This window comes from Acomys minous (genome assembly GCF_964271855.1).
Source record: "Acomys minous genome assembly, chromosome: 5".
In the NCBI taxonomy this organism is placed as follows: domain Eukaryota; kingdom Metazoa; phylum Chordata; class Mammalia; order Rodentia; family Muridae; genus Acomys; species Acomys minous.
In genome coordinates, this window is record NC_140494.1 from 7,994,817 (window position 1) to 8,008,945 (window position 14,129).

At 45.1% G+C, this 14,129-nt stretch overlaps 1 long non-coding RNA gene across 1 annotated transcript in view; it reads left to right on the forward strand.

Moving 5' to 3' along the window:
• The first annotated feature begins 11,957 nt into the window (after positions 1 to 11,957).
• Positions 11,958 to 14,129, forward strand: part of LOC311598705 — a 37,261-nt gene continuing 35,089 nt past the window's right edge. Inside the window, exon 1 of the long non-coding RNA XR_014779632.1 lies at positions 11,958 to 12,097. This is a non-coding gene — a long non-coding RNA (uncharacterized lncRNA). The remainder of the gene's footprint in view (positions 12,098 to 14,129) is intronic.

A 14,129-nucleotide genomic window follows, 5' to 3' on the forward strand; every position in this document is an offset into this window, starting at 1 on the left:
GTGTGTGGTGTTGTGGTGTGTGTGTGATGGTTTAATGTATATGGTGTATGTGTGAGATATATGTGCTGTATTGTGTATGTGTGGTATGTATGGTGTGTGTAATGTATATGGTATATGTGTGAGATGTATGTATCTATGGTATATTGTGTATATGTGGTATGTAGTGTGTGTGTGTGTGTGTGTGTGTGTGTGTGGTGGGCTTTAGAATCATAACAGAAACAAATACGTGAGCTTGTCCGTGAAGGATTATCTAGATTCTATTAACTGAGATAGGACACACCCTAAACGTGAATGGTTCCATGGCCTGGGCTAGAGTCCCAGACTGAACAGAGGAGAATACACGCTCAGTGGCAGCATCCACCTCTGTTTCCGTACAGATGCCATGTGACCGACTACCTCACACAGGTGCTATATGTTTCCATCATGGCAGACTGTGTTCCCTGGAATTGTGTGCTCAAACAAACCCTTCCCTCCTTAAGATGCTTTGCTCAGGTATTTTGTCACAGCACTGACAGAAATAACTAGTCCAATCTGTATATGTGTACATAAAAATGCATAATATGTATATATAATAGAAAATGTGCTGTATTGCTGTTGTCAATTACTAAAAGAACAGCACAGAAGCTACAAAGAAGCTGAACTTTCCCTCCCTCCTCCCCTCCCACCTCCCCTCCCTCCTCCCCTCCCTCCTCCCCTGCCTCCTTCCCTCCCTCCTCCCTTCTCTCCTCTCCTCCCTCACTCCCTCCTTCCCTTTTCCCTCCTTCCGCCCTTCCTTCCCTCCCTCACACCTAATGCTTGTGAAACGCTGTATTTAGTATCAAGGATGTGGAGATAAAAATTTGAGCCTGTATTTCCTCATCTAAGACTTCTCTTCTGCAACAAAAGAAACAAAGAGGAGGAGAGTGGTGGTTGCTACTCTTGCTACTGCTGTATCTTTAGTACAAAGTAACTCTCTCTCTCTCTCTCTCTCCCTCTCTCTCTGTCTCTGTCTCTCTCTCTTTCCTTGCATTCCTCCAGCAGTAGTCTTTTACTTTATGTTTTGTTCCTCAGTCCCTCAGTGTGCTGGGTAAGGATGCCAGGCGCAGACTGGACAGCTCCCCGTGTGTCCTGTTGTGCACTTCCAGGCCTGAAGCAATTGTTCCCCTCTGAACATCCTACTTCTAGCAGTCTACAGATGGTGAGCACTCAGGTGGGTGGAGGGGGAGTCGGACTTCTCAATGAACCAAAGGGATTTGCTAAGAGCATCCTGGTCAAAACAAGGCCAGGCTCGGTGTAAGCAGACTCCTATTTGGAACCAGGCGCACAGGGAGGAGCTCTGCAGGTTCTCACACAAAGGCCACATCATGGCTCCTTTTGAATTTTTTTTTTTAAAATATAACTGTAGAGTCCAACTCAGTGTCCAGGGCTTTATCACCTCTGTTCCGGACCACGACTCTCTGGCTCACTCCCAGGCTGCTGTGGGACCTTGTTAGATATCATATGCGATTACTGATAACGGCAGAAACAACTCTGTGTGCTGTCATAGTGTCCCAGAGGACCCTAGCGTGTCTGAGACACCATTGCAGACAGCCCTAGTCTAGGCACAGGTTACTCATGAACGTGAGTGAAAGTCTTTACCTCTCCCGCTAGAGTGGAAAGAGCTAAGGTCCTCAATGCTGCTAATTGACTTCTCTTTTCCACGATATTTGGAACGTAGTTGGGGGCCAGTCAGTTCTCATTTTATAAACAAATGGAGGAATAAGTTGGGCGCGGAGGCATCATAGACTTGCAATACTAGCACTCTGGAGCCTCAGGCAGGAAGGCTGAAGGCTTCAGATCAGCTTGGGTAACAAAGTGAGCTCACGTCTGTGCTATAGAGCCACCCCAATCCTTGCAATAAATAAATAAATAAATAATAGAGCATGAATAACTATTGGCCTCAGCAATACTTACTTCTCACACACAGTTATTTTTTCCTAAGTAGAGTTACCAGGCCAGTAGGTCTGTGCAGTGTGAGGACCTCAGGAGAGGCCACTATAAGCCATTAAATTTCCGTAGTAAGGTCAATAGCATAAGAGGCCATTTAAGAGAAGGAAAAAGACACTAGGCTACAAAAGTCAAAAGGGGCAGGGGACTGACTGAAAATAAAAAGGGCCCCCACAGAGTCTGACGACTGAGAGACAGTTTTCAGGTCCAATTTTACCTTGTACGTGTCTGTAATTTTCAAAGAATTCTACCCTTTTGATTGCCACACATAATTAAAAGCAATAATCTTCTAATGGAATTAAAAAGATAGTCAAGAAAGAGGACTGTCTGCCTACAATACGTGACAACAAGCAGCGTAAGTAGTAACTTACTTTGGCTCACGTTTTAAGAAGGGACACAAGTGAGGAAAGTGTGAAAACCCCAGTGTGAGGTGATTGGAGAAAGCAGAGAGTAAACAGACGATGGGGCGGGGCTGTTGTTAAATATGTGACAGACATACATGGTATAAGATCTATTGTAGAAGCATGGGGAGAGAAGGAAACGAGAGGGACAGGAGAGCACCAGGGGACAGAAAGACAGAGAGTAAGAGACAAAGAGAGCAATGGATGGTGGCAGGCGATGATGTCAGAGGTTGCTAAGCAACCTGGAGGAAAGCTTGTGAACCTGCTTATATATGCTAACAGCTGTGAAGCCCCAAGGCCCACCTGCAATCCAATCGCTGCTTCCTTTAGGGAGCCTGCAACCTTCTCCAACAGCGCCAACAGTTGCTGGACCCCCATCCCAGAGAGCCGTTTGGCCATCCATACTTAGCCTTTGCAGCAACTAATTTTGCTTTTATTTTTGAAAGTAGAGAAAAAGAGTAACAGCAAGAACTTCCTTGGAAACTAAGGTTAGTTTGTGAAAGATCATCCAAAACCTGTGTAGGTTTAAAATATGTCATAGGGGGCTGGAGAGATGGCTCAGAGGTTAAGAGCACTGTTTGCTCTTCCAAAGGTCCTGAGTTCAATTCCCAGCAACCACATGGTGGCTCACAACTATCTATAATGAGATCTGGTGCCCTCTTCTGGTGTGCAGGTGTATGTGCAAAAAGAACACTGTATACATAATAAATCCATCTTAAAAAAATCACTTATCCTGAGCGGTGGTGGCATGTGTCTTTAATCCCAGCACTTGGGAGGCAGAGGCCGGTGGATCTCTGTGAGTTCGAGGCCAGCCTGGTCTACAAAATGAGTCCAGGACAGTCAAGGCTACACAGAGACACCCTGTTTTGAAAAACCAACCAACCAAACAAACAAACAAAAACAACAAAAAGTATCATAGGGCCTGGAGAGATGGCTCAGTGGTTAAGAGAATTGGCTGCTTTTCCAGAGGAACTGGGTTTGATTCCCAGCACCCACATGGAGGCTCATGACAGTCTGTTCCTCCAGTTCCAATGGATCTGACCCCTCTTCTTGACTTCAAGGGTATTATGCATATGCGTGGTGCACATACATGCTGGCAAAACACGCATACACATTGCAACAAAACCTTTTTAAAAGTTAAAAAAAACCCAAACAACCCAAAATATCAACAACAAAACAACATAAAAGGGACAATGTTTTAGGAAAAAATTGACATAGAATTAATGTGTTCAAGTTGGAAGTAGCTATCCATTTTTATTCAAACATCATCCTAACTATAATTATTTTTTTAATTCAAAAATATATTTTAAAGCAGTTTACGTTACCCATAAACTGGGCCACTAAAAACAACTTTTTTCCCATCTCTGACCGGATGAATTGGCCCAATGTACACAACGTGTGTGTTTTCTTGAGACAGAGCCTCATTCTGCAGCCCTTCGTGGCCCTGACCTCCTGAGTTCTGGAACCCATAATCTAACTGGCGGGTACAGAATCCGGGAGCAAAATAATGTTAAGTCGCCCCCTAGTGACTAAAATTAAACTTGCACGTTTGTTCCCTTGGATCAGTTTCTCTGCTTGCGATGAAGACCTAACAATAACATTTTAAAATGAAATAAGGTGTCTATTTTATTTCCCCTTCTGAGTGTGATTCAAGCATCCTCCCTTGGGCCCTCCTTGTTATTTGGCATCTTTGGGTCTGTGGGTTATAGCATAGTTATCCTGTAGTTTATGGCTAATTTCTACTTTCAAGTGACTACATACCATCCACGTCTTTCTGGGTCTGGGTTACCTCACTCAGGATGATCTTCTCTAGTTCCATCCATTTGCCTGCAAATTTCATGATGTCCTTGTTTTTAATAGCTGAGTAGTATTCCATTCTGTGAATGTATCGCAGTTTGTTTATCCATTCTTCAGTTGAGGGGCATCTAGGTTGTTTCCAGAGTCTGACTATTATGAATAAAGCTGCTATGAACATAGTTGAACAAATTTCCATGTTGTGTGGTGGCGCATCTTTTGGGTATATGCCCAGGAGTGGCATTGGTAGGTCTTAAGGTAGCACTATTGCCATTTTTCTGAGAAAGCTCCAGATTGATTGATTTCCACAGTGGTTGTACAAGTTTGCACTCCGACCAGCAATGGAGGAGTGCTCCCTTTTCTCCACATCCTCACCAGCATGTGCTGTCACTTGTTTTTTTTTTTTAATGGTGAAAAAGTGTATTTTAGAATTATCTAGGTGGACTCGGTTGAGATGATCCCAGTCATCTTTTCAACAACATCCAGAGCATCATAATGAGGAGCCAGCCTAACATGTGCCCTCTTCTCTCTGTCAGGCCTTATCAGGGTATTGACTTTGGCCACATCAGTGTCATAGAGTTTCTCCTCGGCCTGTTTGACCTGGTGCTTGTTAGCCTTGGCATCCATAATGAACAATAGTGTGTTGTTGTTTTTGATAGTGTGTTGTTATCCTCTATTTTTTTTCCATGGGTGCCTTGTGGGCGTAACGTTCACATTCAGAATTCCAAAGGGCTTTTGCCTTAAGTTCTGGGCAGCATGAGTCTGAGGCTAAACATTTATTGGAGATGCCTTTGCAAATTGGGGCTGATGGTGCTTCAGCATGTGTATCTATTGGAATACAACAAGTTTTTTAAACATTATGACATGAAACCTGTCACAGATAAAAATTACCATCCTATGGGTCAAACAATTATGAAAAGATCTAACAGTAATATTTAAAAGGTAGTCATAAAACAGAAGGGCAATATTATATCTTCCCAAAATAGATTAAGTAATGATATATTGATTTAAAATTTTTTTTAGATGAGACAAGTAGCATATACACTGGATTTTACAAAGGACTGCTGAATTAAATCAGTGTAAAAAGGTCCTAACTCCAAGATAGGAAATATATTGTGTTTGAGAGTATATGCTCTTGTCTCAGCAGGAAGCAAAAAGCTATATATTCTACCCAGGATTTTGGAAATAAGGTTTGACAGGGAGAGACCTCCTGAAGATCTTGGCTTCAGACAGAAGGAAAGAAATCAAGAAGACCAAACAGGACAGGTAACATAACTTGCTGATCCCTCTACACGGGAACAGCTCTCAGACTGACTGGGGCATGAAAATATCTCCGGCCAGGACTTCAACTGTGCATGACCAACAAATCTTTGGCTACAAAATCCTCAGGACTTATCATGCTATTCTTTTAAATGGAATAGATAAAAATTTATATTACATTTTGGTGTCTTACCTACTCAAACAGAGAGCAGAGAAACACCTTTCAACTGAACTATGTTCAGTACACAGTCCATACATTTATTAATAGAAAAATGTATAATACCTTTGAAAGTTAATATTTTGCAGAGTAAGAGGACCAGACACACACACAAAAGACAAGACAAGCAGCCCAGGTGATCCAACGTTAAGAAATGGCCTCAATGACAATGTTTCCTTGAAAGTCTTCCTCTGGGACAATTTCAAAATGGCTGTCTACATCATCCAGCATCACAGACTGCTCCAGTCAGGACTTGAGTTAAGCTCTGAACTTTCTCAGCATTCAAAAGATTGAACAACAAAAGTTTCAGCTAGCTTTCTTAAGGCTGCACAGTATCCTAATTTTCTTGGGCCTCCAAAAAAGAAAATTACACTCCATCCCCATGTGAGGGGATGGTTTTTGGGTTATTCTATGGGTAGAAATGTTTATTATTATTTAAAGGGGTTGGTTATAAGAATGATACATAAAAGATACATTATTGAATCTACTTTTAGACCAAAGAACATCAATAAGCTAAAAATATTACATTGATGATATAAATCTTTGTATATCAAGACAGATTTAAGATGACATTTGGTTACAACTGTTAGAGTTTGCATAGGGTAACTATGTGATATATACACAAATCACAGCACGTGGCAGACCCACGTGGGAGGCTTTATTGGACAGAGAGAGAGAGAGGGAGGGAGGGAGGGAGGGAGGGAGACAGAGAGAGAGAGAGACAGAGACAGAGACAGAGACAGAGAAGGGGGAGGGACAGGCGAACTCCCTTTATAAAGTGACCTGACGCATGCGCAGAAAGGGCACAGGTAAGCTGAGGGACCTGAATCCTGGCGGCTGGTGGTGATGTGCTTCTGATGAGAGCGGTCTGAAGTTTCCTGTTTCCCCATGGTCCTCAGGGCCTTTGGGATGGCTGTACCGCTGCCTAATTACTAACATCCCTCACTTTTGGTTATTATAAAAAGAAATGAAGAACTAGAAAGGGAGTGATGGTGAGGAGGGGGAATGTGGGCGGAGCTTTGCTCATCACACTACTTCCTGCTGACTAGGGGCGTGGTCTCTCTCAGGATATGGCTGATCCTCGCCCTCAGGGAATATTTGATTGTAGTCAGCGTCTGGTTCTATGGTCAAAGGCTGATAATCCTGTAAAGGCATCTGATTAAAGGTTTGATTGGAGATATTTTGTATCTGGTGTTGGAAGAATGTAGAGAAGAAGTTAATAAAGCAGGGTGCAAACAGCAAGATCAGAAAAATGAGCAGAAGGAGAGTCAGGAAGGGTAGAATCCATGTCCGTACGGAATTCTGAAAGGTCCCGAGGCTAGAAGCCTCCAGCTGTTCTCTTGGCTTCCGGAGATCTGTCTTGAAGCTGTTGAATTTTATCTTTTACTATGCCCGACTGGTTGAGGTAGAAGCAGCATTCGTCTTGGAGAAAGAGACAGAGACCACCCTTCCCAGCTGTGAGGAGATCCAGTCCCCGTGGATTTGGGGGTACCACTGCTGCCAAAGAGCCGATTTGTCCCTGGAGAGTTAATACTCTCTGAGCCACTTGCTGGAGGTCCTGGATAACCTGAGAAGAAAGCTGAGAATATAGGGTTCGTGGAGTGGCCAGTCCTGCTGTCCCAGTTCCGATACCGGCAGTGATTCCTGAAACAGCCAGGAGGGGCAAGATTTGAACTGTTTGCTTTTGAGTCCACAACAGGGATTGGTGAAGGTTCTTCCCTGTGTATTACTCCCAACCCAGGCTAGAGAAGCACCAGGGTGCAAGTCCCTGACCAGCCAGCAGGTGGACGGTTACTGAGTACCACAAAGAACTGAGAAGTTGTGAGCAGTAGGGCATTGGGGCTGAGATGAGGTATCCAAGGTTACAGTTTTGTTGCAGTCAAGGGAACTTAATGCCCCCACAGAGCGTGTCCCAGATGCCTTGAAACAGCTTGCCACTCCAAAGAGAGTGACTTGAGAGAGGTCGTGCCAACACCAGAGTTAGGGCAGTTGATGAATGGTGAGGGGAAGTTATCTTACTGGGTAACAGGAGATGCTGTCAGTGGCAGTTCTGAGCTAGGCCAAGGAGGGACGCATAGCCAGCAATCTGCAGAGCAGCCAGGCTGGGTGACATTAAGGAGGTCAGAGTCTGGAATAAGATAGGTTTGTATTGTTTAGGAGAGGGGTTGTCCAAGAGGCACTGACCTTAGAAGAGTGTTTAATCACTTTCTCCACCTTCTCCATGTCATAAGTCTGGGTGATTGGGATACATTTCCTCTGAATTTGAATTGTACTTATCACGAGTTCAGATGTGTGGGGGTGGTAGCGTTTACCAGTGACACTTGTTTCCCATCTGGGGTCCCCTGGGTCCTGGATGTAGAAGGAGAGGGTCTTTCTGTAAGGGTGAAGGGGTTCTTCTGTGCTAGCATGTGGATCTGGCATGACCAGTAGGGGCAGCCCCCATAAGTGTGCAGTCCTTCCCTGCAACGACTTTCTGTTTGGTCAAAGAGGAAGCAAACAGAAATTCTGTCAAATGAGAGAGGAGGGACAGATGTGGGGGTGATGGAGATTTCAATTGGCTTTTTGACAGCCTTTCATAGAGCAATTTCCTGACCCTATTTGGAGAGACTGTTTGTTGTGAACAAGGTCTCTTGAACCTCAAATCTTCAAACATAAGGGTTGCCCTGGGCGGAAACAGACAAGAGGGGGAGGAGGGAAAATACATATCCAATCCAGTGGAGTCCAACATGGCTGCTGGAGCGAAGCCTCATTCTTCCGGAATAGGAGACAAGGCGGTTGGTCTTGACGTCCTTCGGAGCCTGAGGGAGCAGGCTCCTGTTGGAGTTGGTATGTAGGGAGCGGCATTATCTTGAAGAGGGGGGTTAAAAAGCTTGAGTGAGGTAGGTGAATCCAGTGAGGGGTGCCTTCTAGTTTAGCAGCTGTAGGAGCCACAAGAGTTACCCTGAAGGGGCCCTACCAATTAGGGGGAGAGTTGAGGGACGTTGGTCCGGAGGAGAGAGAAGGACCTGATCTCCAGGGTTGACAGGAGATGGACAGGGGTTAGTGTGTGGGCTTGGTAGGCAGTGGTCAGTAAAGTCCCATAGTAGGGAGCAGGGATGACAGAGTAAGGGGGAGAGTGGATGGTCAGGGAGGGGCCAGGAATTAGGTGAGAAACTGGGAGTTAGAACCGGCCATCCATACATGAGCTCAAAGGGTGAAGTAGGAACAACTTTCTTAGGGAGAGCTCTTAGCCTTAGGCTAATGGCAGGAGTTTTACTCAGCCGAGTTGAAGTCCCCGTGACAGTTGAATAAGAATGTATGTTTTTTAAAGATCGGTTAGTTCATTCTGCCTTTCCTGAGGACTGGTGGTGATATAGGATATGAAAATGCCAAGGGATGTTGAGGGCTGTAGATAGGTGTCTGGGACACCTAAGAGGTGAACTCAGGACCACGGTCTGACTGGAGGGAGGCGGGGACCCCGAAGCAAGGGATGATCTCTCGAAGGAGACAGTCAGAAACTGTCTGAGCCCCTTTGTTAGTGATGGGAAAGGCCTCCAAGGCTTCAGTGCAGCAACGAGAAGGGCCGTAGTTAGCATTAGGCTGGGGAAGGAGATTAGAGATGTTAAGAGGCGGGCATGGTTGGAAGGTAAGTGTCGAGTCCTCTATTAGCGCCACCTGGAGGGAGAAAAGCCTAGAGGGAGGTAAAGTTTGGAAGCCTTTATCCGTTAAAAGATGAGACAGGTTGTGTGTGTGTGTGTGTGTGTGTGTGTGTGTGTGTGTGTGTGTGTGTGAGAGAGAGAGAGAGAGAGAGAGAGAGAGAGAGAGAGAGAGACAGAGACAGAGACAGAGACAGAGACAGAGACAGAGACAGAGACAGAGACAGAGACAGAGACAGAGAGAGAACTGTATTGGGTGACCCAAATGTTAGTTTTTTAGACTCTAATAAGGAGCTCAGCAGCAGCTAAGGCACATAGGCAAGGTGCCCATCCTTGGGTGGTGAGGTCCAGGTTGTGTGACAGATATGCTACAGGTACAAAGGAAGGACCCAGTTGGTGACCTAGCACTCCAGGGGTAGAGCCCTCCTCTTCTGTTACGTAGAGAGAGACTGGGCAGGCTAGGCCTGGAAGATGTAAAGCTGGTGCCCAGAGAAGGGTCTTTCGGAGCCTATGAAAGGACTTGGTGACAGGTTTGAGAAGAGGTTCCTGTAGGGAGCCCTGGGCTGCTTCATAGAGAGGCTGGGTGAGAAGAGAAAAGGAAGGGATCCAGGAACGTAAGAAATCAACCATTCCTTTTTTTTTTTTATTTTTAAGATTTATTTATTTATTACTATGTATACAGTGCTCTGCCTGCATGAACACCTGCAGGCCAGAAGAGGGCATCAAGTCACATTATAGATGGTTGTGAGCCATCAGGGCCTCTAGGAGGAGCAGTTAGTGCCCCGAACCTCTGAGCCATCACTCCAGCCCAAACCCAGCCATTCCTAGGAAAGACAAAATCTCCTCTTTAGTGGAGGGAATGGCTAAGGACTGGACCAGGTGCTTTCTATCTAAGGCAATGAATGGCTTTGTAGGTTGGCGTAATTGTTATTCTCAAATAGGTGACGCGGCAGGCAGAAGGTGAGACTCTGTAGCCATGGCTAGATAAGAAATTCAGGAGCACAGAGGGGCTAGTTTTGCTAATCTGTAGGGAGGGGCTGCAGAGGAGAAGGTCCTCTATGTATTATGTAAGCTTAGAGTTCGGGAGAGGTAAGGAGAGTAATTCTGAGGCTAAAGCTTAGCCAAACGGGTGGGGGCTGCCTCAGAATCCTTGAGGCAAGGCAGTCCAGGTGAGCTGAGCAGAGAAGTGAGTGTCAGGTGAAAGCAAAGAGGTTTAGTGACTGAACATCAAGGGGAAAAGAAAAGAACGCGTCCTTGAGATCCAGGACTGAGGGAGAAATGGGAAGTCCCTGAGGGAACAGTGGAGGGGAAGCTACCACAGGGTGGAGTGGGACCACAGCAGAGTTGAGAAGTTGGAGATCTTGAACTGTGTGGTAAGTTCCATTGGGCTTCTTAGCTGCAAGCATAGGAGGATTAAAAGGAGAGGAGGGTTTTTTTGGTCTTAAGAGTTTAGATACAGTAGGCTTGGGTCCCCTTAGGCTCTCAAGACTCGGTGGGTGTTGGGATTGGGTAGCGTCCTGTAGCTGGTTGACCATAGGGGGATGGTGTCTAGTGATAGAGGGGTTCTGGGCATCCTAGACTTGGGGGGCTAGGGAACTGGGCACCCTCAGTCATCCATGGCCAGGGTTAGGATATTGGCTGGATGGTGATTTGGGAGTGATGTCCCTGTGCCACAAGGGGCACAGGGTCAGTCTACAGACCAGTGTCCCTCTTGGTGGCACTTTGGGCATGGCCCTGGTGGTCTATGGGGATCTGGGCAAGCCCAGGTCCAGTGACTCTCTTGTCCACATTTGAAACAGACACCTGGTGGTCCCTTGCCTCTTGGAGGCAAGGGGCTTGGGTAGTTGCCGGAGCCTGTCAGATGGCTTTAGCCAATATCTGGTACGTTTGCTACTGGCTTTCTCATCTCTCCCATGGTTCACCTTAAAGGCCAGTGCTAAGACTTCTGGAGTCAGGGGTGCTCTCTCCGACCTTTTAACTTTAGTCCTAATGCCAAGGTAACTCTGGGAAAATAATTAGGTTGTCAAGAGTTGGCTGCCCTCTGTACTTTCAGGGTCTAGGTTAGTGTGTTGTAAAAGGGCTTTTGTAAGGTCTAGGAACTGAGATGGATTTTCGTTTTCGTTCTGGAGACATGAGGAAGAGAGGGAGAGGATGGGTGAGCTCCCTTTATAAAGTGATCTGGCGCATGTGCAGAAAGTGCACAGGTAACTTAGGGGGACCTGAATCCTGGCAGCTGGTGGTGATGTGCTTCTGATGACAGTGACATAGTTTAGGGTGACTCCGAGGTTTCCTGCTTTCCTATGGTCCTCAGGCCTTTGGGATGGCTGCACCGCTGCCTAATTACTAACAACAACATGTCAAAGTATTGTACCTATGTAACTGTTAAAACTACAGTGTTAAATTCTAGTCTTTCTGAAAGCTGCTATTGCCAACTGTTTAGGATAATTAGGAAATGTGTATTAGTCAGACAATGAAACTTGAAGTCATGTTAGATACTAGGTTAGTTAATTACAAAAATATATTTCCTAGATTAACAGGTAAAAAATAGCTAGAAACAATTTAGATAAGATAGATAGTTGGTCTTCAAAAACCTCAGAGATCAATAGAAATATGGCATTTAAAGATTTTATTAACTGAAGGGTTTTTTTTTTTGACATGCAACAGGTCTGCTCCTGGCAGCGCCCCATTCCACTTCAAAGAGCATCAAAAGCTTCTTATGTGGCAGGGTAGCCACATATACCCTTGTGTCAATTACAGACAGAATACTGTCCCAACAGGACAAAATGGATGCCGGAGAGTCAACTGCTGAGCTTTGCAAGGACAAGGTAGGCAAGTCCTTTATAATCCCTGCCTCACAGAAAAGTATGTCAAATATTCTGATCCAGAAGTCTAAAGATGATACCCCAACATTATGGAAGAAAGTTTGGGGGACTGTCCAGGCAGGCAAATATCTCTGTTATTTCTATACTTTTGGAAGTTGCTTTCCTGTGCTTCCTACATATTTAGGTGATATTTATTCCTTCTTAAGTCTCTGATGGGGCTGAAGACTAGTTATAGTCTCACAGTTAAACTTAAATTGTTTAGGATGATAGAAATTGATAGATAGTAAAATAGTTTATCCAAAGTTTGCCAAGTATACAAATGTAAGTCTTACCTAATAATTTTCATAATTGTTATATTATGTATAATTGTTATTGTAAGAAAAAGAGCTGTTTATTAGACTAAAAGGGGGAAATGTAGGCCCAAGGTTATTGTGTAGTTTAAATGCTGGTTTCTGTCTCAATGTTGTGTAAACATTGTGCTCCAATTGTCTCTCTGTTATGTCAATAAAGCAGCTTACAGCCAGTTGATGAGCAGGGGAGAGAATAGGGCTGGACTTCCTGCCAGCCAGGGGAGGGGGAGTTCAGAGAAGAAGGAGGGGCTTCCGCCACAGGGAGAGGTCCAAGGAAGATCAGGAGGCAGGATCTGGAGCTGAGGAAAGCTACAAAGTACAAGTTTGGGATGTTTGCTGGAAGTGAGACAAAGTAGCACAGAGGGTTAAGAACAGACTTCAACTACTCAGATTGTGTTGTGAAACCTTGTATTATAGAGAGTCCCAATTATTTGTGTGATAGCTGGGTTAAGAAATAAGCTAAGAGAAACAAACACTGTTTCATAAAAATAACATTAACACTGACTCAGTGGTGAGGGTGAATTTGATGATGGCATGGTAGTTAAGACTGTTGCTCCTGGGTGCACTCTTTCGAGGCTATTTGGGCTGCCCCCGGGAGCCATAGGGTTTTGGGCCTCCAGAGGTGGGTGACGTGTGGCTCTTCTTTTTATAGCTGTGGGCACCTTTCAGCACCACTTTCTTAGCTAGCTTTCAAGGCCTTCACTTTGACTTCGGCTTTGGGAGGGGCAGGAGAATCCTTTGCTTTTGGCGCCATCTTAGTGAAAAAAGTTGTTATTTGAGTTTTTTATCTTAGCCATTCTGATGGGTACAAAATGTAATCTCAAAGTCGTTTATATTTGCATTTCCCTGATGAAGTACATTGAACATTTCTTTAAGTATATGCATGGGCTGGACCTAGGCCCCCTCCATGTGGGTCCCCTAACAGGGGGCGCTGTCTCTGACTGTGTTGCCTGCCTTTGGATTCCTTTCACATAGTTGGGCTGCCTTGTCTGGCCTAAGGAGGGGTGGATGCACTTAGTCCTGCTGTGACTTGATGTACCAGGAAGGGTTAGTAACCATGGGGATCTCCCCTTCTCTGAGGTTAAGGGAATGGGACACTGAGGAAGGGGACGTGAAGGTGGGACTGGGAGGAGAGGAGGGAGAGAGGCTGCAGTCAGGCTGGAAAGTAAATTAAAAAAAAAAAGGAGCAAAGTAAGGTAAATAACAGTAGTCATCACGCTGGTCCTCAGGAAGTGGCAGGCTGGCTCCTTACATTTCTTGCTCTGTCTGTTTTAAAGACACTATTACCGAAGTATGGAAAGAAACTGTGGTGTGATGGTTAGGTTGTTGGTTGTTGGTGGTTGTTGTTGGTGATGGGGGTGTTTTTTTCCCCATTCCTGCCTATATATCTTTTTTATTCCCTTAAAAATATTGCTCAGATTTGCATATAATGTGCAATAGGAGGAGTAAGAAAGTGCTCTTTCTTTATTCTCTATCTTTGGTTTTTTTCCCTCCCCCTCCACCACTTCTTCTCCTGCTCTTTCTCCTTCTTCTACTTCTCCTTCTTCTCCTCCTCCTCCTTCTTTCTCCTTCTCCTTCTCTCTTTTTCTCTCTCCTCCTCCTCCCTCCCGTCAACTCTAGCATCACCTAGAAGGGAGTCTCTGCAACACTAGTGCTTAGCTTGACCTCTGCCGATCACTCCCACC